Here is a 24,039-nt window from a genome sequence, read left to right as displayed (position 1 = left end):
GTCCACAAGTCTGTTCTATACATCTGAGTCTCTTTTTCTGTTTTGCATATAGGGTTATTTTTACCATCTTTCTAAAGTCCATATATATGTGTTAGTATACTGTAATGGTCTTTATCTTTCTGGGTTACTTCGCTCTGTATAATGGGCTCCAGTTTCATCCATCTCATTAGAACTGATTCAAATGAATTCTTTTTAATGGCTGGGTAATATTCCATGGTGTATATGTACCACAGCTTCCTCATCCATTCGTCTGCTGATGGGCATCTGGGTTGCTTCCATGTCCTGGCTATTATAAACAGTGCTGCGATGAATATTGGGGTGCACGTGTCTCTTTCAGATCTGGTTTCCTTGGTGTGTATGCCCAGAAGTGGGATTGCTGGATCATATGGCAGTTCTATTTCCAGCTTTTTAAGAAATCTCCACACTGTTTTCCATAGTGGATGTACTAATTTGCATTCCCACCAACAGTGTAGGAGGGTTCCCTTTTCTCCACACCCTCTCCAGCATTTATTGCTTGTAGACTTTTGGATAGCAGCCATCCTGACTGGCGTATAATGCTACCTCATTGTGGTTTTGATTTGCATTTCTCTGATAATGAGTGATGTTGAGCATCTTTTCATGTATTTGTTATCCATCTGTGTGTCTTCCTTGGAGAAATGTCTGTTTAGTTATTTGGCCCATTTTTTGATTGGGTCATTTATTTTTCTGGAGTTGAGCTGGAGAAGTTGCTTGTATATTTTTGAGATTAATCCTTTGTCTGTTGCTTCATTTACTATTATTTTCTCCCAATCTGAGGGCTGTCTTTTCACCTTGCTTATAGTTTCCTTTGTTGTGCAAAAGCTTTTAAGTTTCATTAGGTCCCATTTGTTTATTTTTGCTTTTATTTCTAAAATTCTGGGATGTGGGTTACAGAGGATCCTGCTGTGATTTATGTTGGAGAGTGTTTTGCCTATGTTCTCCTCTAGGAGTTTGATGATAGTTTCTGGTCTTACATTTAGATCTTTAATCCATTTTGAGTTTATTTTTGTGTGTGGTGTTAGAAAGTGTTCTAGTTTCATTCTTTTACAGGTGGTTGACCAGTTTTCCCAGCACCACTTGTTAAAGAGGTTATCTTTTTTCCATTGTATATCTTTGCCTCCTTTGTCGAAGATAAGGTGACCATAGGTTCGTGGATTTATCTCTGGGCTTTCTATTCTGTTCCACTGATCTATATTTCTGTCTTAGTGCCAGTACCATACTGTCTTGATGACTGTGGCTTTGTAGTAGAGTCTGAAGTCAGGGAGGTTGATTCCTCCAGTTCCATTCTTCTTTCTCAGGATTACTTTGGCTATTCGAGGTTTTTTGTATTTCCATACAAATTGTGAAATTATTTGTTCTAGTTCTGTGAAAAATACCGTTGGTAGTTTGATAGGGATTGCATTGAATCTATAGATTGCTTTGGGTAGTATAGCCATTTTGACAATATTGATTCATCCAATCCATGAACACGGTATATTTCTCCATCTGTTTGTGTCCTCTTTGATTTCTTTCATCAGTGTTTTATAGTTTTCTATGTATAGGTCTTTTGTTTCTTTAGGTAGATATACTCCTAAGTATTTTATTTTTTTGTTGCAATGGGGAATGGTATTGTTTCCTTAATTTCTCTTTCTGTTTTCTCATTGTTAGTGTATAGGAATGCAAGAGATTTCTGTGTGTTAATTTTATATCCTGCAACTTTACTGTATTCATTGATTAGCTCTAGTAATTTTCTGGTAGAGTCTTTAGGGTTTTCTATGTAGAGGATCATGTCATCTGCAAACAGAGAGTTTCACTTCTTCTTTTCCTATCTGGATTCCTTTTACTTCTTTTTCTGCCCTGATTGCTGTGGCCAACACTTCCAAAACTATGTTGAATAGTAGTGGTGAGAGTGGGCACCCTTGTCTTGTTCCTGATTTCAGGGGAAATGCTTTCAATTTTTCACCATTGAGGGTGATGCTTGCTGTGAGTTTGTCATATATAGCTTTTATTATGTTGAGGTATGTTCCTTATATTCCTGCTTTCTAGAGAGTTTTAATGATAAATGGATGTTGAATTTTGTCAAAGGCTTTTTCTGCATCTATTGAGATAATCATATGGTTTTTATCTTTCAATTTGTTAATGTGGTGTATTACACTGATTGACTTGTGGATATTAAAGAATCCTTGCATTCCTGGGATAAAGCCCACTTGGTCATGATGAATGATTTTTTTAATATGTTGTTGGATTCTGTTTGCTAGAATTTTGTTAAAGATTTTTGCATCTATGTTCATCAGTGATATTGGCCTGTACTTTTCTTTTTTTGTAGCATCTTTGTCTGGTTTTGGAATTAGGGTGATGGTGGCCTCATAGAATGAGTTTGGAAGTTTACCTTCTTCTGCAATTATCTGGAAGAGTTTGAGTAAGATAGGTGTTAGTTCTTCTCTAAATTTTTGGTAGAATTCAGCTGTGAAGCCATCTGGTCCTGGACTTTTTTTGTGGGAAGATTTCTGATTACAGTTTCGATTTCCTTGCTTGTGATGGTTTTGTTAAGATCTTCTATTTCTTCCTGGTTCAGTGTTGGAAAGTTATACTTCTCTAAGAACTTTTCCATTTCTTCCAAGCTGTCCATTTTATTGGCATAGAGCTACTGGTAGTAGTCTCTTATGATCCATTGTATTTCAGTGTTGTCTGTTGTGATCTCTCCATTTTCATTTCTAATTTTGTTAATTTGGTTCTTCTCCCTTTGTTTCTTAATGAGTCTTGCTAATGGTTTGTCAATTTTGTTTATTTTTTCAAAAAACCAGCTTTTAGCTTTGTTAATTTTTGCTATGGTCTCTTTAGTTTCTTTTGCATTTATTACTGCCCTAATTTTTAAGATTTCTTTTCTTATACTAATCCTGGGGTTCTTCATTTCTTCCTTCTCTAGTTGCTTTAGGTGTAGAGTTAGGTTATTTATTTGACTTTTTTGTTGTTTCTTGAGGTAGGCCTGTAATGCTATGAATCTTCCCCTTAGCACTGCTTTTACAGTGTCCCATAGGTTTTGGGTTGTTGTGTTTTCATTTTCATTCATTTCTATGCATATTTTGATTTCTTTTTTGATTTCTTCTATGATTTGTTGGTTATTCAGAAGCGTGTTGTTTAGCCTCCATATGTTTGAATTTTTAATATTTTTTTTCCTGTAATTGAGATCTAATCTTACTGCACTGTGGTCAGAAAAGATGACTGGAATGATTTCAATCTTTTTGAATTTACCAAGACTAGATTTATGGCCCAGGATGTGATCTATTCTGGAGAAGGTTCCGTGTGCACTTGAGAAAAAGGTGAAGTTGATTGTTTTGTGGTGAAACGTCCTATAGATGTCAATTAGGTCTAGCTGGTCCATTGTGTCCGTTAAAGTTTGTGTTTCCTTGTTCATTTTCTGTTTAGTTGATCTATCCATAGTTGTGAGTGGGGTATTAAAGTCTCCTACTATTATTGTGTTACTATTAATTTCCTCTTTCATACTCGTTAGTGTTTGCCCTACATATTGCGGTGCTCCTATGTTGGTTGCATATATATTTATAATTGTTATATCTTCTTCTTGGATTGATCCTTTGATCATTATGTAGTGTCCATCTTTTTCTCTTTTCACAGACTTAATTTGAAAGTCTATTTTCTCTGATATGAGTATTGCGACTCCTGCTTTCTTTTGGTCTCTGTTTGCGTGGAAAATATTTTTCCAGCCCTTCACTTTTAGTCTGTATGTGTCCCTTGCTTTGAGGTGGGTCTCTTGTAGACAGCATATATAGGGGTCTTGCTTCTGTATCCATTCAGCCAGCCTTTGTCTTTTGGTTGGGGCATTCAACCCATTTACATTTAAGGTAATTATTGATAGGTGTGGTCCCGTTGCCATATATTTTGTTGTTTGGGGTTCACGTTTATACCACCTTTCTGTGTTTCCTGTCTAGAGAAGATCCTTTAGCATTTGTTGAAAAGCTGGTTTGGTGGTGGTGAATTCTCTCAGCTTTTGCTTGTCTGTAAAGCTTTTGAGTTCTCCTTCATATCTGAATGAGATCCTTGCTGGGTAGAGTAATCTAGGTTGTAGGTTATTCTCTTTCATTACTTTAAGTATGTCCTGCCATTCCCTTCTGGCCTGAAGTGTTTCTATTGATAGATCAGCTGTTATCCTTATGGGAATCCCTTTGTGTGTTATTTGTTGTTTCTCCCTTGCTGCTCTTAATATTTGTTCTTTGTGTTTTATCTTTGTTAATTTGATTAATATGTGTCTTGGGGTGTTTCACGATGGATTTATCCTGTTTGGGACTCTCTGGGTTTCTTGGACTTGGTTGGCTATTTCCTTCCCCCTGTTAGGGAAGTTTTCAGCTATTATCTCTTCGAGTATCTTCTCATGGCCTTTCTTTTTGTCTTCTTCTTCTGGGACTCCTATGATTCGAATGTTGGGGCATTTCACATTGTCCCAGAGGTCCCTGAGGTTGTCCTCATTTTTTTTTCTTTTTTCCTCTCTGCTTCATTTATTTCCACCATTTTATCTTCTAACTCACTTATCCTATCTTCTGTCTCTGTTATTCTACTCATGGTTCCCTCCAGAGTGTTTTTTATCTCATTTATTTTATTATTAATTTTTAATTGATTTTTTTTTCCTCTAGGTCCTTGTTAAACATTTCTTGCATCTTCTCAATATTTGTCTCCAGGCTATTTATTTGTAACTCCATTTTGTTTTCAAGATTTTGGATCACTTTTATTATCATTATTCTAAATTCTTTTTCAGGTAGGTTCCCTATTTCCTCCTCTTTTGTTTGACTTGGTGGGCTTTTTTCATGTTCCTTTAGCTGTTGGGTATTTCTCTGCCTCTTCATCTTGTTTAGATTGCTGTGTCTGGAGTGGGCTTTCTGTATTCTTGTGGTCTGAGGTTCCTTTTTATTGTGGAGGTTTCACCCAGTGGGTGGGGTTGGACGATTGGTTTGTCAAGGTTTCCTGGTTAGGGAAGCTTGTGTCAGCGTTCTGGTGCGTGGAATTGGATTTCTTCTCTCTGGAGTGCAATGGAGTGTCCATTAATGAGTTTTCCGATGGGTCTCTGTGTTAGGTGTGACTTTGGAGAGCCTGTATGTTGACACTCAGGTCTATGTTCCTGCGTTGCTAAAGAATTTGCATGGTATGTCTTGTACTGGAGCTTATTGGCTCTTGGGTGGTGGTTGGTTTTGGTGTAGGTATGGAAGCTTTTGGATGGTCTCTTATTCCTTAATGTTCCGTGTAGTCAGGAGTTTTCTGGTTTTCTCAGGATTTGGGCTCAAGTCTGCCTCTGGATTTCAGTTTTACTCTTCCAATAGTCTCAAGGCTTCTCCAACTATACAGCACTGATAATAAAACTTCTAGGTTAATGGTGAAAAGATTCTCCACCGTGAGAGACAACCAGAGAGGTTCACAGAGTTACATGAAGAATAGGAGAGGGAGGAAGGAGATAGAGGTGAGCAGTAGGAGAAAAAGGGGACTCAAGAGGAGAGACAGATCTATGCAGTTATCTGTTCCCAAAGTGTTCTCCGTAGCCCAGACACCCACAAAGATTCACAGAGTTGGATTGGGGAGAGAAGGGGAATGGAGGAAATAGAGGTGTTCTGAGGTAGAAAACAGAGAGTCAAAAGTGGGAGAGTATCACCACACTCCTGAATAGAAATGGGAACTGAATATTGGATTCTTAAATGACGAAAATTTATATTACATACTACTGAAAAATAAAGATTGAAAATCTAGTGTAGAGGTTAGACTTTTTGAAATACAATATTTAAAAACAAAAACAAAAACACACAAAAAAATTCAGAACTGTATTTGAAGTTTGGTTTAAAAATAGGGTTTCTCTCTCTCTCTCTTTTTTTTTTTTTTGGCAAGGTTATAGTGAAATGAAAATGAAAGTTAAGTAATAATAGAGGAGTATTAGAGGACTCTAAAAGGAAATAGGAGAGAAAAACAAGAAAAAGAAAAAAAAAAGAAAAAAAAAATTTTTCCCTAATTAAAAAAATCGTAAAAATATATGAAAATGAAAGTTGAGGAGTAATGGGGGAGTAATAGGGAATTATAAAAGAAAATAAAAGAGAAAAAATAAAAAAAAGAAAAGAAGAAAAAAAAATTTTTTTAATTAAAAATTAAAAAAAATATGTACATATATATCTAGGAATTTCTCTGGGGTTGTTGCAGTCAGCGTAGGTTCAGTTCAATTTCAGATAGCTCCTCTTTCCAGCTTACACTTCTCGATATCTGTAGGCCCCTTCCCGTGTAGTCGGTGTTACCTTCAGGGATTTTAACCTGTTGCACCGGTCCTTTCTGAAGCGGAGGTGATCTCTTATTTAGGTTCTCTAGTTCAGTTCAGTCCTGCTTCGGGAAGGGCGGGGTGCTGCAGACAGATACCGCTCTGTGTGGATAGCACTCACCGTGTTCCGGCCACACAGGGTTTGCCCCGCTTACGGGTGTCTGTGCTTTCGCCGTCTACACTACTCAGGCTCCCAGCTGCTCTATATGGAGCGGGCCCTGCGTTGAGTGCGGTTCCAGTTTTCGGGTACTCCACAAAAGCGCAGATTCGGTTGCTCCTGCGTTTTGTGCCTTCCCCGGCCTGAGCGGCCCAGGCAGCCAGAGGCTTGGGCGCAATCTCCCCTGGTACGGCGCGCACCGCCAGTCGGGTCTTCGGAAGTCTTTAGATAGGAACTGGGGGCCTGTTTGCAGTGTGGGAGGGGGTGGCTTCTCAGGGGCTGAGTTTGCCCTTTTCCCCTCCCCCCTGCCTCCTATCTCCAGCGGGGATGGGCCAGCTCTTCTCTGGAGAGTCTCAGTCCCTTTGTTTTGGGAACCACCGGCAGTATGTTCGGGCCAGTTAATTTTGTCCCTTGCTATCCCACAGTTTAAAAAAGCTCCCTCCGACTGCTCTCAGGGTCTTCGGGCCGGTCCTCACCCTAAGCAATGCCGCCCGCTCCTCTCCTTTCCGCCCCGCTTGTTGCTGGTGGGTACGGGCGTCTGGGGTAGTTTTCTGCTGGGAGTTGCTTTTAGGCACGTAATCTGTGGGCCTTGTTTAATTTTTCCTCCCAGTTAGAATGCTGAAAACTTCCCCCAGTCCCGCCAGTGAGAGGGTTTCCTGGTGATTGGAAACTTCCTCTATTAAGACTCCCTTCCCGGGACGGGTCTCCATCCGTAGCTCTTTTGACTCCCTTATTATCGTTTATATTTTGTCCTACCTCCCTTCGAAGACAATGGGCTGCTTTTCTGGGCGCCTGATGTCCTCTGCTAGCGATCAGAAGTTGTTTTGTGAAATTTGCTCAGCATTCAAATGTTATTTCGATGAATTTGTAGGAGAGAAAGCGGTCTCTCCGTCCTATTCCTCCGCCATCTTGGCTCCTCCCTCTCCCTTTTCTCTTATAATGAGTTGTTGAGCATCTTTTCAAGTGCTTATTAGCCATCTGTGTGTCTTCCTTGGATAAATGTCTGTTTGGAGCTTTTGTCCACTTTTTGATTGAGTTGTTTGTTTTTCAGGTATTGAGCTGCATGAGCTGCTTGTAATCTTTGGAGATTAGTTATTTCTCAAGTGTTTAATATTCTATTATTTTTTTCCCATACTGAGGGTTATCCTTTCACCTTGTTTATAGTTTCATTCTTTGTACGAGAACTTTTAAATTGAATTAGGTCCCATTGGTTTATTTTCGTTTCTTTTCCCATTACTCTGGAAGGTGTGTCAGAGAGGATCTTGCTGTGATTTATGTCAGGTAGGGTTCTGCCTATGTTTTTCTCTAAGTGTTTGATAGTTTCTGGTCTTAAATTTAGATCATTAATCCATTTTGAGTTTATTTTTGTGTATGTTATTAGAAAGTGTTTTTTTTTTTTCTTCTTTTTACACATAGTTGACCAGTTTACTCAGAACCATTGTGGAAGATACTGTCTTTTCTCCATTGAATATTTTTGCCTCCTCTGTCAAAGATAAGGTGTGTGGATTTATCTCTGGACTTCTGTTTTGTTCCACAGATCTATATTTCTGTCTTTGTGCTAGTACCATATTGTCTTGATGACTATAACTTTATTGTGTAGAATGAAATCAGAAATGTTGATTCCTCCAGTTCCACTCTTCTTTCTCAAGATTGTTTTGGCCATGTGGAGTATTTCGTTTCCATGCAAATTGTGAAATTATTTGCTCTGGTTCTGTGAAAAACACCACTGTCCATTTGAATAGTATGGATTGGATTGTATCTATATATTGCTTTGGGTAATATACTAATTTTTCACCATATTGTTTTTTTCAATCAGAAAGTGGAATATTTCTCTATTTGTATCATTTTTGTTTCTTTCATCAGTGTTTTGTAGCCTTATATATATATATAGGTCCTTTGTTTCTTTAGGTAAGTTTGTCCTAAATATTTTGTCTTTTTCATTGCAGTAGTTAATGAGATTGTTTACTTAATTTCTTTTTCTGATTTTTCAGTGTTACCATACAGGAATGCAAGGGATTTCTGTGTAAGAACTTTATATCCTGAAACTTTACTATATTCATTGATTAGGTCGGTTTCCTGCTGGCATCTTTAGAACTTTTTTATGTAGAGGAATCATGTCATCTGCAAATAATTCTTTCCTAATCTGGGTTACTTTTATTTAATTTTCTTCTTGAATTGCTGTGGTTAGCACTTACAAAACTGTTTTGAATAGTCATGATGAATAGTGGGCACCCTTGTCGTCTTCCTGATTTTAAAGCATGTTCCTAAGAAATGCCCTCAGTTTTTCACCATTAAGTATAATGTTTGCTCTGCATTTGTCATATATGACTTTTAGTTTGTTCAGGTACATTCCTTGTTTGCCTGATTTCTGGTGAGTGTTTATAAATGGGTGTTGAATTTTGTCAGAGGCTTTCTCTGCATCTATTGAAATAATCATATGGTTTTCATCTTTCAATTTGTTAATATAGTGTATCACATTGATTGATTTCTGAATATTGAAGAAACCTGGCATCTCTGAAATAAAGCCCACTTCATTATAAACTCTGATTTTTCTAGTATGTTGTTGAAACATATTGGCTAGAATTTTGTTGAGGATTTTTGTATCTATGTTCATCAGTGATACTACCTGTACTTTTCTTTTTTTGTGGCATCTTTGTTTGGTTTGTGGCATCTTTGTTTGGTTTTGGTATTAGGGTGATAGTGGCCTCATGGAATGCGTTTGGGAGTTTACCTTTCTCTGCAATTTTTTGGAGGGGTTTGAGTGAGATCAGTGTTAGCCCTTCTCTCAATTGTTGGTAGAATTCAGATGTGAAGCAATCTGGTCCTGGGCTTTTGTTTGTTGGAAGATTATTTTTTATTATGTTTTTTATTTCCATGCTTGTGATCATTCTGTTCATATTTATGTTTATTCCTGGTTTAATTTCAGAAGGTTACACACTTTTCTAATCATTTGTTGATTTCTTCCATGTTGTACATTTTATTGGCATATATTTGCTTCTTGTAGTCTCTTATGATTGCTAGTGTTTCTGTATTTTAATTTCTCCATTTTCATTTCTGATTTTAATGACTTTAGTCTTTTCCCTCTTATTACAATTTGTCTGTCCTATCTTCTCAAAGAATCAGCTTTTAGTATTATAGATCTTTGTTATAGTCTCCTTCATTTATTTTTCATTTATCTCTGCTGCTCTGCTCAGATGTTTATGATTTATTTCCTTCTACCAACTTTGGTACTTTTTTGCTATTCTTTTTCTAGTTGCTTTATGTGTAAGGTTAGGTTGTTTAGTTGATATTTCTCTCTTGAGATAAATTTGTATCGCTATAAAATTTCCTATTAGCACTATTTTTTAGTGAATCTCATAAGTTTTGGGTTGTCATTTTTTCACTATCATTTGTTTCTATGCATATTTTGATTTGTGTTTTGATTTCTTCAGTGATCTTTTGGTTATTCAGAAACATGTTCAGCCTTCGTATATTTATGTTTTTATAGTTTTTTTTTTCCTGCAGTTGATATCTAATCTTATAGCAATGTGATCAGAAAATATGCTTGAAATATTTCAGGTTTTTAAGTTCACCAAGGCTAGATTTTTGGACCAGGTCATGATCTGCCCTGAAGAATGTTCTGTGTGCATGTCCAAAAGCTGTGAAATCCATTGTTTTTGGATGAAATACTTGTAGATATCAATTAAGTCTAACAGGTCCATTGTATAATTTAAAGTTTGTGTTTCTTTATTGATTTCTTGTCTGGATGATCTATCCATTATGGTGAATGGGGACTTAATCTGTTGCACTCTTGTTGTGTTACTGTCAGTTTCCCATTTTATAGTTATTAACATTTGCTTTATGCATTGAGGTACTCCTATATAGTGCACCTAGCATATATATATTTGTTTTATCTTCCTGGATTGATGCCTTGATCATTATGTAGTGCCCTTTTTTGTCTCCTATAAAAGTCTTATTTTAAAGTATGTTTTATCTGACTATCCCACTTTCTTTTGGACTCTCCGTAGTGCCTTTGTCTCCTATAATAGTCTTAGACTATTTTGTCTGGTATAGGTATTGGTACTCACTTTCTTTTGATCTCCATTTTCATGAAATATCTTTTTCCAGCCCCTCACTTTCAGTCTGTATGTGTCCCTTGGTTTGAGGTGAGTCATTTGTAGATAGCATATATAGGGGTCTTGTTTTTGTATCCATTTGGCCAGTCTTTTGTCTTTTGGTTGGAGCATTTATCCATTTACTTTTAAGGTGCATATGATCCCATTACCATGTACTTTATTGTTTTTGGTTAATTTTTACAAACCTTTTCTGTGTTTCCTGTCTAGAGAAGATTCTTTAATATTTATTGAAGAGCTGGTTTGGTAGTGCTGAATTCTCTCAGTTTTTCCTTGCCTGTAAAAGTTTGGGTTTCTCTTTTGAATCTGACTGATATCCTTGCTGGGTAGAGTAATCTTGGTAGTACCTTTTCTCCTTTCATCACTTTAATTATTGTTATTCTGTCTTTGAACTCTATGCTTACCTTCAATTCTTTTAATTTTTTTCATTAACTACTTGGAAATTTTGGAATAGTATTCATTCATAGTTTTAATTGTCATTTTGTTCTTGTTCTTTGGAATTGGCCCTTTTATAATTGTAAACTGTATTTGTTTATAATAAAAATTATTTTATAACTTTCTTTTTTTCCTTCTATAACTTTTGACTTAATCTGTTCTTTCTCATATTGGTATTACCATCCCTTCTCTCTCTTGGTTACTTTTTGTATGAATTATCTTTATCCATTCTTTCACTTTCAGCCTATGGTAGAGAAGTATTTACCAGTTGTTATTTTCTGTATTTTTGAACATTTTGGTTTCTCAATTCTTTTCCTACTCTTACTTTGTTTTGTTGACATTAGTAGTAACCTGCTTTGATTCCCATTATTTCCTTTGTCTTTATTCTGTTTTCTTTGTTGCTACAGTGATTATATAAAACATCAATCAGTACTAATAATCTGTTTCAAATTGGTAACTTCTAAGGCTTGACCTGCCTCTTGAGAAACCTGTATGCAGGTCAGGAAGCAACAGTTAGAACTGGACATAGAACAACAGACTGGTTTCAAACAGGAAAAGGAGTATGTCAAGGCTGTATAATGTCATCCTGCTTATTTAACTTATATGCAGAGTACATCATGAAAAACGCTGGGCTGGAGGAAGCACAAGATGGAATCAAAATTGCCAGGGGAAATATCAATAACCTCAGATATGCAGGTGGCACCACCCTTATGGCAGAAAGTGAAGAAGAATTAAAGAGCCTCTTGATGAAAGTGAAAGAGGAGTGTGAAAAAGTTGGCTTAAAGCTCAACATTCAGAAAACTAAGATCGTGGCATCTGACCCAATTACTTCATGGCAAATAGATGGGGAAACAGTGGAAACAGTGACTGACCTTATTTTTCTGTGCTCCCAAATCACCGTGGATCGTGATTGCAGCCATGAAATTAAAAGACACTTATGCCTTGGAAGTTAAGAGTAACATAGAGTGCATATTAAAAAGCAGAGGCAATACTTTGTCAACAATTGTCCTGGTCAAGGCTATGGTTTTTCCACTGGTCATGTATGGATTTGAGAGTTGAACTATAAAGAAAACTGAGCGCTAAAGAATTTATGCTTTTGAACTGTGGTGTTGGGAGGACACTCTTGAGAGTCCCTTGGACTGCAGGGAGATCCAACCAATCCATCCTAAAGGAGATCAGTCCTAGGTGTTCGTTGGAAGGACTGATGTTGAACCTGAAACTCCAGTACTTTGGCCCCCTGATGTGAAGAGTGGAAAAGACCCTGATGCTGTGAAAGACTGAGTGCAGGAGGAGAAGGGGAATACAGAGGATGAGATGGTTGGATGGCATCACTGACTCAATGGACATAGGTTTGAGTGGACTGCGGGAGTTGATGATGAACAGGAAGGCCTGGCGTAATGTGGTTAATGGGGTTGCAACGAGTAGGACACGTCTGAGTGACTGGACTGAACTCAACTGAACTCATCTCTTCCTGTAAGTTAAATAAGCAGAGTACAATATACAGCCTTGAGATATTCTTTTCCCAGTTTTGAACAGTCCATGTCAGGTACTAACTGTTGCCTCTAGTCGTATATACAACCTTCTCAGAAAACTGATAATGTTGTCTGGTATTTATATGTCTAAGAATTTTCTATAGTTTATTTTGCTTCACACAAGGGCTTTAGCATAGTAAGTGAAGCATAAGTAGATAAGTTTTCTGGAATTTCTGTGCCTTTTCTGTGATCCAGTGGATGTTTGCAATTTGATCTCTGGTTCCTCTTCTTTTCTAAATCCACCTGTACATCTGGAAGTTCTCAGTTCACATACTGTTAAACCTACCTTGAAGTATTTGGGGCATTACTTTGGTAGTGCATGAAATGAGTGCAATTGTGTGGTAGTTTGAACATTTTTTAGCATTCCCCATCTTTGAGATTGGATTGAACACTGACATTTTCTTGTCCTGTGACCACTGCTGAGTTTTCCAAACTTGCTGGCATATTGAGTGCAGCATTTTCATAGCATCATGTTTTAGGGGTTGAAATACCTGAGGAGGAATTTCATCACCTTCACTAGCTTTGTGTGTAGTGATGCTTCCTAAGGCCCACTCGCCTTCACACTCGAGGATATCTGGCTGTAGGCACCACTGTGATTATCTGGATCATTAGTACCATTTTTGTAAATTCTTCTGTGTGTTTTTGCTATCTTTTCTTAATCTCTCCTGCTTCTCTTAGTTTTGCCATTTTTGTCCTTTATTGTGCCCATATTTGCATGAAATGTTACCCTGGTGTCTCCAATTTTCTTGAGATCTCTAGTCTTTCCCACTCTTATTGTTTTCCTCTGTTTCTCTGCATTATTCACCTAATAGGTTTTCTTATCTCCCCTTGCTATTCTGGAACTCTGCATTCAGATGGGTGTGTCTTTCCTTTTCTCCTTTGTCTTTTGCTTCTCTTATTTTCTCATCTATTTTTAAGCCCTGCTTAGACAACCATTTTGCTTTCTTGCATTTCTTGTTCTTTTGGACGGTTTTGATCACCAAGCCTGTACAATATTATGAATGTCCATCTGTACCTGATCTAATGCCTTGAATCTGTTTGTTACCTCCACTGTATAATCATAAGGAATTTGAATTAGGTTTTACCTGGAAGTGAGGCTTCAACAGTATGTGAACCAGGAACTTCCATGTGTTCAAGTTGGATTTAGAAAAGCAGAGGAACCAGAGATCAAATTGCCAATTCTTTGGATCATAGAAAAAGCAAGAGATTTCCAGAAAAGCATATACTTCTGCTTTACTGACTATGCCATAGCCTTTGTGTGGATTGCAACAACCTGGAAAATCCTTAAAGAGGAGAGAATACCAGATCTCCTTATCTGCCTCCTGGGAAATCTATATGCAGGTTAAGAAGCAATGGTTAGAACCAGAATGGCTAGAGCAACAGACTGGTGCCAAATTGGGAAAGGACTTCATCAAGCCTGTATATTGTCACCGTGTTTATTTAACTTACATGCAGAGTACATACATGTGAAATGCCATGCTGGATGAAGCACTAACTGGAATCAAGATTGCTGGGAGATATATCAATAATTTCAGATATTGATTAAAGTTGTTATCACCTCAGATGACTCCACCCTTTTGGCAGAATGTGAAGGGGAACTAAAGATCCTCTTAATGAAAGTGAAAGAGGAGAGTGAAAAATGTGGCTTAGAAGTAAACATTAAAAAAAAAAAAAACCCTAGGTTCATGGCATCTGGTCCCATCACTTTGGGGCAAATAGATGGGGAAACAATGGAAACTGTGACAGACTTAAATTTCTTGGGCAGCCAGTATTGAAATTCGCTTACTATGACCAACCTAGACAGCATAGAGACCAACCTAGAGACATTGCTTTGCTGACAAAGATCCATCTAGTCAAAGATACGGTTTTTCCAGTAGTCATGTATGGATGAAAATGTTTGACCACAGAGAAAGCTGAGTGCTGACAAACTGATGCTTTTGAACTGTGGTGTTGGAGAAGACTCTTGAGAGTCCCTTGGACTGCAAGGAGATCAAATCAGTCAGACCTAAAGAAGATCAGTCCTGAATATTTATTGGGAAGACTGATGCTGAGACTCAGTACTTTGGCCACCTGATGCAAAGAACTGACTCCTTAGAAAAGACCCTGATGCTGGAAAGATTGAAGGTGGAGAGGAAGGGGGTGACAGAGAATGAGATGGTTTGATGGCATCACTGACTCAATGGACATGGGTTTGGGTGAACTGCGGGAGTTGGTGATGGACAGGGAAGTCTGGTGTGCTGCAGTCCATAGGGTCACAAAGAGTCGGACACAACTGGAGACTGAACTGAACTGATATCTGGATGGTCTTGTGGTTTTTACTGCTTTCTTCAGTTTAAGTTTGAAGTTTTCGATAAGGAGCTCATGATCTGAGCACAGTTTTGCTGACTGTATAGAGTTTTCTCTGTCTTCGGCTTCAAAGAATATAAATCAGTCTGATTTCAGTATCATGATCTGGTGATGTCCATGTGTAGAACTGTCTCTTGTGTTGTTGGAAGAGGGTGTTTCTATGACCAATGCGTTTTCTTGGCCAAATCCTGTTAGCCTTTATGCTGCTTCATTTTGTACTCCAAGGCCAAGCTTCCCTGTTACTCCAGTTGGCTCTTGATTTCCTGCCTTTGCATTCAAGTCCCCTGTGATGCAAAGGACATCTTTTTAGATGTTAGTTCTAGAAGGTCATGTAGGTCTTCATAGAACTGTTCAACTTCAGCTTCCTCAACTTTAGTGTTTGGGGTATAGGTTTGGATTACTAAAGTATTGAACGGTTTGCCTTGGAAATGAACTGAGATCATTCGGTCATTTTTTTAAGACTGCCCCTGAGTACTACATTTCAGACTTTTTTGTTATTGTGCAGGCTACTCCATTTTTTCTAAAGGAGTTCTTTCTGACAGTAGTAGATATAATGGTCATCTGAATTATAAGTTCAGTTCAGCAGTTAAAAATGAGTTCATGGACCTACATTACAGTAGTACACTGTTTTATTTATCTTTGTACTTAGCTTTATGGGAAAGTATTGAAATCCATATGATTCTGTGTTTCTATGGAATATTTTTTTTTTGTTTTAATTTGAATGACTCCAGCTAGGATTTCTTCTAAGGAAGAAATGAATTTCTTGTGATAATGAATTTATTTAGTGTTTCTTAATTTGGGGGTAACTCTTAATTTCTCTTCCAGTGTTTTGAAGATGTTGTAATCTTGGTTAACAGTTGTTTTTTTCTTACACTTTTAATTTATCATCTACTGCTTTCTTTCCTGGAATATTTCTGCTAAGAAATCTTAGCAATTTTAAATAAGTCTGTGTATATATATGAGTCAGTTTTCTCTCACTGCTTTTCTGTTTATAGCTTTGTTTTTGGCCAGTGGTGGCACCTGAATAGATTTTTAGCCTTTAGTTGACACTCTTGGTATATCTTTTACCATTGGGTATGAAACTCAGTTCTGTCACCAGATACCAGGTAGAGGAGGAGAAAGATGCAACAGCAGTTTGACCCTTGCTCTGTTGATTTAGAAATGAAGTTCTATTTCCAATTATTTGTGGAAGATTGTTATATCTTCCACAGATTGTTATATTCAAGATGGTTATATTAAGTCTTCCCTTTATGTGTCCAGGAAAGAATCCACATACAACCCTGGCAGGTCTGGGGAGGGTTATTGTAAATTGTTAAGTGTTGTATATTGTCTCTTCTCACTCATTTAATAATTTAATTAGTATATATGAACTCTAAAATTATACAAAATTTTATGTGCTTTTAGAAAGCTAATTGATTGAGTGGTGAAGAAATGCAGGAAGCACATTTATGTACTGTGAGATAGAAGTGAAAATATATAAGAGTGAAGGGAAATGGAATAATGAAGACCCATAGATATTTTATTTTTATTTCATCTTTAACCATGTTTGCTCTAATGTTAGGCTACTGTCATGAAAAATTAATCTATGGACTTTCTTTGGGATAGATACTTCTGCTTTGAAAGAATAATAAATAACATACAAGTAATATTCTTTTTCTGTAAAGGTGGATGTGGCTGCTGTCCACTGGATTGATGGCATTGCAGAGCTGAGCATGGACTGCACTGGCCTGATCCAGAAGGACATATGTGTCCTTGAAGGTATTGTCTCTTCTGGCTGGTGTGTATTGGCTTCAGAAAAAGGTCAGGAGACTGGCATGAGCTCTTTAGGTGGAGCTGAGTCTTCTTCAGAAAAAAGTCCAGAGATGGAGGTCAAACTGAAGACACCTGAAACCTTGGAGGCTTCCACTGTCTGGAAAATGGCCAGATAACTTCAGTGCTGTGTACAAGACACCACTTAGAACACAAACAATTGCAGTCCCTACAGCAGCAACATTGGGCTCAGATAGGTCTGTCAGTGGCAAATGCAGCCATCTCAACATAGATGTGCTCTTTACTTGCAGCTGCCCTGGGTCAATCTTTACATTGAGGGAGCCATGCCAGACATCTCCCCTTCCTTCAACTTTCCAAATAAATCTCAGTGAACATATACAAGACATTGCCACCTCAGTTCTAAAGGTTAGCTCAGCTGATGTAGTCCCCGGTCTGTACAAATGAGGAGTGCTTTCTCTGCCTGCCACCACCTCAGTCTGTGAATCCCCACATGGTATCATCTCTTGCTTATCTGTGAGGCTCTCAATACCTTCATCATCCCCAGGCAGCCCACGTGTGCCTTGTGCTGAGAAAAGCCTGTCCTGGAAGATTGGTGTCAGTCATGATTAATTCCCACTTTGAGAATAATGAGCAGCCTAGCATCTTCTGCCAAGGCAGTCACCACTGGCCTACTGGGTGACACAGGTCTTCTACCACTGTCACCCTGGCCTTTACCAAGATTCAACTTTCCTTCCCAGCCCACTGCAAACATCTGCTCTGAAACCAATAAGCATTATGGCAGGATCTCCACCTCACCCTCCATCACCATGTTGAAGCCATGCATGAAGCTCAGCAGCGAGTGACTCTTGGCCAAACTCTGCAGCAGCAAGTATCCACAGGGACCTGAAAGGACACAGCCAGTTCCTGGGAACACTTGGAAAAAATTGCATCAGGGCAGAAAGGATGGCAGGTCACCTCCTCTGTTGGAGAAGCATATGGTTACCAAAGGTGTCAGCAGTAAGCCACTAGACTGGTCTTCTGAAATGGTGGATGTTGATGCTTCCAAAGCTGACCACATGAAGAAAATGTCTCCTGAAGTCTTGGTTCACAGCAGAGCAGAACCACTTCTGGTTCTCCAGAAGTGAGATTCCAAAAGAAACTATTTCCTCCAGGAAAAGATTGTGTTGTCTATAAATCCGACATCATTAGCAGAGCCCCCTTATTCTCATTGGTACATGGGCCAAATTCTAATGAAGAGACAGTGGTAGAGGCTTGCTATTTAAGAACAAGAGTTTGGACTTGGCCATCCCACAACAGTGCAGTTCATAAATGAGAAACACAGTTGCCATGGTCACTGATGTGTTGGGGTCAAGATTTAGTATGGGCCACCAAGCCTTTGTGTTTTCAGTCCCAAATGGCAATGTAGATGTCACCAGAACTAGTAGGAGCTCCATGGATTCAGTGGCATCTATTAATCAACATATTGGTCAGGTGATGATCACACCTGTCAAACAAATCAATGACACTGGCAGCAAGGGCATCAAAGCCAGTAACCCAGAACTCAATTTCAAAGCAAATGAGGATGATCTTCCACCAAATTTGGCATTTCTGTCTCCAGATGAGGTGTTCAAGTCCCCACAAATTTCCTACCATTGGAGTTACCTTCCTTACTCAGCACATGAAACCATGCCTCTAAATCCTCTCTCATATCATATCAAGAAACCTGTGCACCCTCATGCAGTTTTGTTGCTAAACAGTACTCTCTTTCCCAGGCATCTTGCTCCAAAGCCTTGACTCCCCTAAAAGGTACCCATGGACCGGCCAGAGTTTGTGACAAATAAAGGCACATTGCTTGAACTCCCTGTAGAGATCACTAAAGAACAAAAATCCGAGAAGTTATCCTGCTCTGATGAGTCCTCATATGAGGACCCAGGCCTTCAAAATAAATTTTCTGAGATGTTTCAAGCTAACAGAATGATTTTATATTCAGAGAACTCCAGCAACAAGAACCTAAATGCAAGCCCTGTCTAGAATCAAGAGAAAACTGTCATCAGAAATGACCACCTTCTATATGCAGCTCTTCTGTAGGAAGAACCGGATGCAAAATATAATGGAGACATATAGCCAGCTTTTCAACTGAGAGTCTATGCTCAGCCAGAGTGCTGAGGGCACCAAACCCCTGACTGATCTGGTGCTGCCACCCTACCAGGATTTAATTACCCTGAGAGAGGAGTTGGGGTGCATCAGTGATGAAACCTACACTTTCAAACACACTCCAGCCCCCTCAGTCTTTAGGTTAGCAAAGAGAGTGTCCCAGTGGGACCCAACAGGGAGAACTGAGAAATGCCAGTCTTAACTCTGTTCCTGCAGCCAATTCTGGGAAATGATTGCCTTGCTGTAACTTCTGGTGATAAATGTACCCAAACCATTTTGCATGGCTGGTGCCCCACCAGGTGTGGATATCACCTCCACCAATACCAAAAATTTAGCTGATGAGGCAGAACCAACCACTAGCAAAGTTCTGAAACCAAAGCTGTCTAAGCTGGCAAAGAGAATTGTTAACTCTGCTGGTTACGTGGGTGACTGGTTCAAGTGTGTCACTACAGAGCTGTATGCTGATTCCAGTCCACTCAGCCTGGAGCAGCAGGCATTGCAGCTGAGCCCTCCACCTGGATTGCAGCAAATTGACCAGTTGTTCATTTTTTAAATGCATGAAGAGGACTGGGGGCTTATTTTATGGTAGGACACCAGGGAGATTTGGTTAATGAAGCTTATAATAATTTAAATGTTTGAAATTATTGTTAAGTTTGTCCAATAAGGGAAATTACATAGTAGCATTCATAGTTCTTTCAGGCTAAAAAAAAAAAAAAAAACACACACACAAAAAAAAACACTCAAATGCTGATACCAGAAGTTTTAATAATTGCAGAGGATTTTAAAGGTTGCATGATGTTTGTCAGTTATTTTAATTTTTATGCTGTTAGTGTATGTTAACATTGATGTTCAGAATGTGTTATGTGATATTTGGTGAAAATGTGTAGCAGCCACATGTCTGATAGTCATGCAGGATTCACACATCCACATAAGAACACACCTCTTACATAGTAGTGAATTATGATTCATGCAGGAATATAGCAAGACTTTTATCATTATCTGAAAAATGAATAAAGCCAGATTATTTTTGTAATGTCATGAAAAAATATTAGCTCAGGTTTATGAAATTTGAGGATTATATATATGACCCTTAATTACATAAGGATTATAGAAGGACGGTATTTTATGTCTACCTGCTACTAATCACAGTTAGTTTTGCAAATTTATTCTTACAAATTATTCTTGCTACAATATTATATAAGCCTTTAGAGCTAAATTTTACTACCAAAGAGTTGAAGGGAATTTTATACCCTGTGCTCATCTTTGTTCATTGTGCATCTCTTCTTACCACTGTCTTTTACATTTGATTGTGTGTCTATTTTTCTGAAAAAAAGAATATCATTTTTGCAAGTGTATTCATTGAATGTGCATTCATGTAGAATATATATCTTCATACCAACATTTATGAGGAGTGTATGGTAGAACAGCTTTATTCCATAAATCATGGTTGGTTTCAGGCAAATATTTTTTGGAAGATACTACCCTTAAGATAAGGCACCTAAAATATCTTTGATGCTTATGTGTTGTTGTTGTTGTTGTTGTTATTGTTTTGATAGGGGGGGCATTCTGTTTTTTTTTTTTTTTTTTTTTAAGCATGCAATGGTGCAGTTTCCACAGTTGGAGATGATAGAGAGAAAGTGTCGCCAGCCTGAAGCCAAAGATTCTGAGATGTGCAAGTTCAGCCCTGTTGACTGGGAAAGGGTGAAAGAAAATCAGGATAAAAAGCTGAAGTTGGTAGCCCTGGAGGTCATCGCTGACCAGAATGACCCAGAGAGATATAAGTATGTTGTGATACCACATCTATGAGAACAGGGTTGACTCTACCTCAGAGTTGAAAGAAGTGACAGAAATAAGTTCAGTTTTCAGTTTAGTGCCTGCAGGGGAAAATAACCTGCTCTTTATTGTGCTCCAAAAAGAGGTTCTTGAGACACATACTTTTTCAGAGAAGTACTGACTCTGAAGTTAAAAACATATCTGTCTAGTACATCTCCAGGTATATCTCTGTGGCAGCGGCCTAAGGAAAAAAAAATATGTTGACTTGAAAATTAATGCTGAAGATTTTCATTTACTCTGTGAGTGAGTGTATAGGTGTGCTTAGTCAATCAATTGTGTTTGACTCTTTGTGACCCATTGGACAGTAGCCTGCCAGGCTTCTCTGTCCATGGGGATTCTTCAGACAAGAATACTGGAGTGGGTTGCCATACCTTTCTACAGGGTATTTTCCTAACTCAGGGATCAAACCCAGGTCTCCTGCATTGCATTCAGCTGCATTGCAGCTTAATTCTTCAGCATCCAAGCCGCCTGAGCATGAGCTTCCTGTAAACTGGCAGTAGGATAAAATGTTCAGTTTAGAAGTCAGCAAATGAATTATGTTAATTAAACTAGTAAATACATGAATAGGAACCATTAGCTGAAATGCCAAAAGACAGTGATACTTTCTTAATGAAAAATGCAGTTATGGTCTCCTTTGCCAACTCTTTTGCTTGGGCAAACCTAGGACCTGCTCAATAGAAATGCCTGGCCAGGAGTTGGGAAAAGGCTAAGTCAGAGAGCTTCATGAAACTTTTAGGTCAGGAAACCTCTCTTCCACAAGAACATGTGTATGTTTTGTAAATTACTTTGAGTTTTGAGCAGAGATTCCCTGTGCCACTTTTGTAAAGGATATAAATTTTTAACAAAGTTAGATTTTGTTGGGGTTTCTAAAATTACCTGCACTGTTAGGATTTTAAATTATTGGATAGTCTTAATAGTACTTTTTCATTTTGTTTACATCTAACTGGGCATGTCTCAACAGTAGAGAGGTTGATGTGCTGCTTTGTTGCTATGAGGAATTAGAAATGTCACCATGGTGATCCTTTTGTGAGGTAATCATATGGTACAACATGATGAATTATGGGACATATGTGCTGTGAGTCATATGACTGTGTTACAGAAAGCAAGTGTTAAAACATAGGCATGGTCACCTCAGCCTAGGCTGTAAGGTAAAGGAGATGTGATTTTCTATACTTAGAAAAGTGGCAGCAATAACAGATTGCTATGGTCAATACTCCTGCATATCTCTTTGTCTATCTGTTTGTCCTCAGCCATAGTCATTTGGATGGTAATTAAAATTACCTCATTTAAGAAAGTCCAGATTGAGATCTGCAGAAATGTGCTGTGTAGCTTCTCTTCTAAGCAGTTCAGATAGCCTGTGTAACTTGATACTCAGATGTGTTCATCAGGAGGATAATGATAAATACCTTGGGAGGCTTCATTTTGGTGCACTACGATGACCCAGAGGTGTGGGATGGGGAGGGAGGTGGGAGAGGGGTTCAGGGTGGGGAACATATGAAAATCTGTGTCTGATTCATATTAGTGTATGCAAAAACCACTACAATATGTTAAAATAATTAGCCTCCAACTAATATAAATAAATGAAAAAGAAAAAAAAAGAATCTGAATCTTTGTTCTAAGAGGCAGTACTGAAAATGTGTCAGTTATTTTATATTTGTTTCTCATAATGCATTGCATTGGGTGAAAGGGTGGATGGATCTAGTTTGGGAAAATATTCTCTTGTGAAACTAAGAAAACAACTATGAGTGGTCTTCCCAGGTGGCTAAGACAGTAAAGAATCTGCCTGCAGTGAGGGAGACCTGGGTTTGATCTCTGGCTTGGGACGATTCCCTGAAGGAAGGCAAGGCAACCCACTCCAGCATTCTTGCTTGGAGAATCTCCATGGACAGAGGTTCCTGGCGGGCTATAGTTCATGGGTGTAGTAGAGCTGGACACAACTAAGCAACTAAGCACAAATTATGGGTATGGATTTGTTGTTTCAGTGGACCATGACTTTAGCAGTACAGGTTTTCTGGTCATGGTTCAGAATGAGGAAGCACGGATTTCGTACTTTTGGGTCCTCGAGAACAAGGCAGGAGGTGACTAGGTGCAGGCACAGGAGTTCCTTGTCTGGCTGAGTAGGAATGGTGATATATGTGCTGCGTGATCCTAGACTTAGAGGGTAATAAAGCGCCCTCTTACATTCCTGCATGTTTTACCAGATGGGAAGCCTGAAGAAGACAGGGAGAGGGCTCACTTTTTAGAAGTACTATTGTTTAATGAGGAACAGGAAGGTGAGGGTCCCCCCACTGAATCTCTGTTTGCCAACCTGTATGAAATAAGTCATCACAAACCCCTGGATATTTTCTGTGGGTAGAAGACACTACTGAAAAAGTCAGGCAGGTGAAATGTAAACAAATTTCAGTTTTACTAAGTTTGAATGAAAGTGAAACCTTAAGAAGAAAAACTTCTCGTTGAGAATAATGGCTATTTAGACATGGTTGAAAGTGCTAACAGAGGTAGCAGTAACTGCATGATAGGTAAATACATGACACTTGAAGTTGAAATGTAAAATGTGGACTTGGAATCTGAAACTGCACTGGATCAGAGGACATATGTGACAATGAAAGAATGGAAATTTGTCTTTGGGATACGTTTAAGTAGTTGCATGTGAAGGAATATGGAAAGAATGTCAGTCATAGTGTTACATGCATAGGTGTTAAGAAAATTCCTCTTTGACAGGAAATGGGAGGGGTAACATGGTTTTAGTAATAAAAATTTTCCCTCCAAGTGTGAGAGAAAAGTGAACACAGAATTTTACAGTAAGCCGTTTGACTTCTGTGAAGTTGCCTGTGAACTTCCTAGATACAATTAGAAACTTTGCTAAAGAGTTCCATTCATAATTTTTTTCTTAATAATTTGCCCTGTTGAACCAAGTACATTGCTGGTTTTCTTTCTATAGCTCATATTTGGTAAATATTTGGCCTCTTTATTATATCAGCCTTCACTCACTACAAAATGTGAAGTTTAGCTTACGTTTTAATAGAGATTTTTAGATCAGTAAAAATCTGGACTTTGTTGGATTCTGCTGTGAAAGAAAAGGGCCAAGTATAATTAACACTTAATGTTCTTTCTTGTTTTCATGCCGCCAGCTATAAAATGATAGTTACAGATTTTGTCAGTATAGGAGATAAGGCATTATCATTGAGTATGGGATCTTTCACCTGCTCCCAAGATCTTCCATTCTCATAGTGACCTTTGGGCCTTCACTTTTGTATTATTGTCTCCCTTCTGTATTATTGTCTAGTGAGTGTAGCACTAGAAAAAAAACAGGACCCCTTCAAGGTCCCAGAGAACACAGATCTTCCTGTGGAGAAGGACCTGATGAACAGGCAGCCTGAAGGTGGGACACCACACAACCAGGTGGACTTGGAGATGTGTCAT

The 24,039-nt window shown here is 38.4% G+C and overlaps 1 pseudogene; it reads left to right on the top strand.

Moving 5' to 3' along the window:
- Nucleotides 1-24,039, top strand: part of LOC110148077 (BCL-6 corepressor-like) — a 109,765-nt pseudogene that overhangs the window by 23,856 nt on the left and 61,870 nt on the right.

Source organism: Odocoileus virginianus, chromosome Y, assembly GCF_023699985.2.
Source record: "Odocoileus virginianus isolate 20LAN1187 ecotype Illinois chromosome Y, Ovbor_1.2, whole genome shotgun sequence".
In the NCBI taxonomy this organism is placed as follows: domain Eukaryota; kingdom Metazoa; phylum Chordata; class Mammalia; order Artiodactyla; family Cervidae; genus Odocoileus; species Odocoileus virginianus.
The sequence above is the reverse complement of the archived record's forward strand: the minus strand, read 5'-3'. Positions and strand labels throughout refer to the sequence as shown.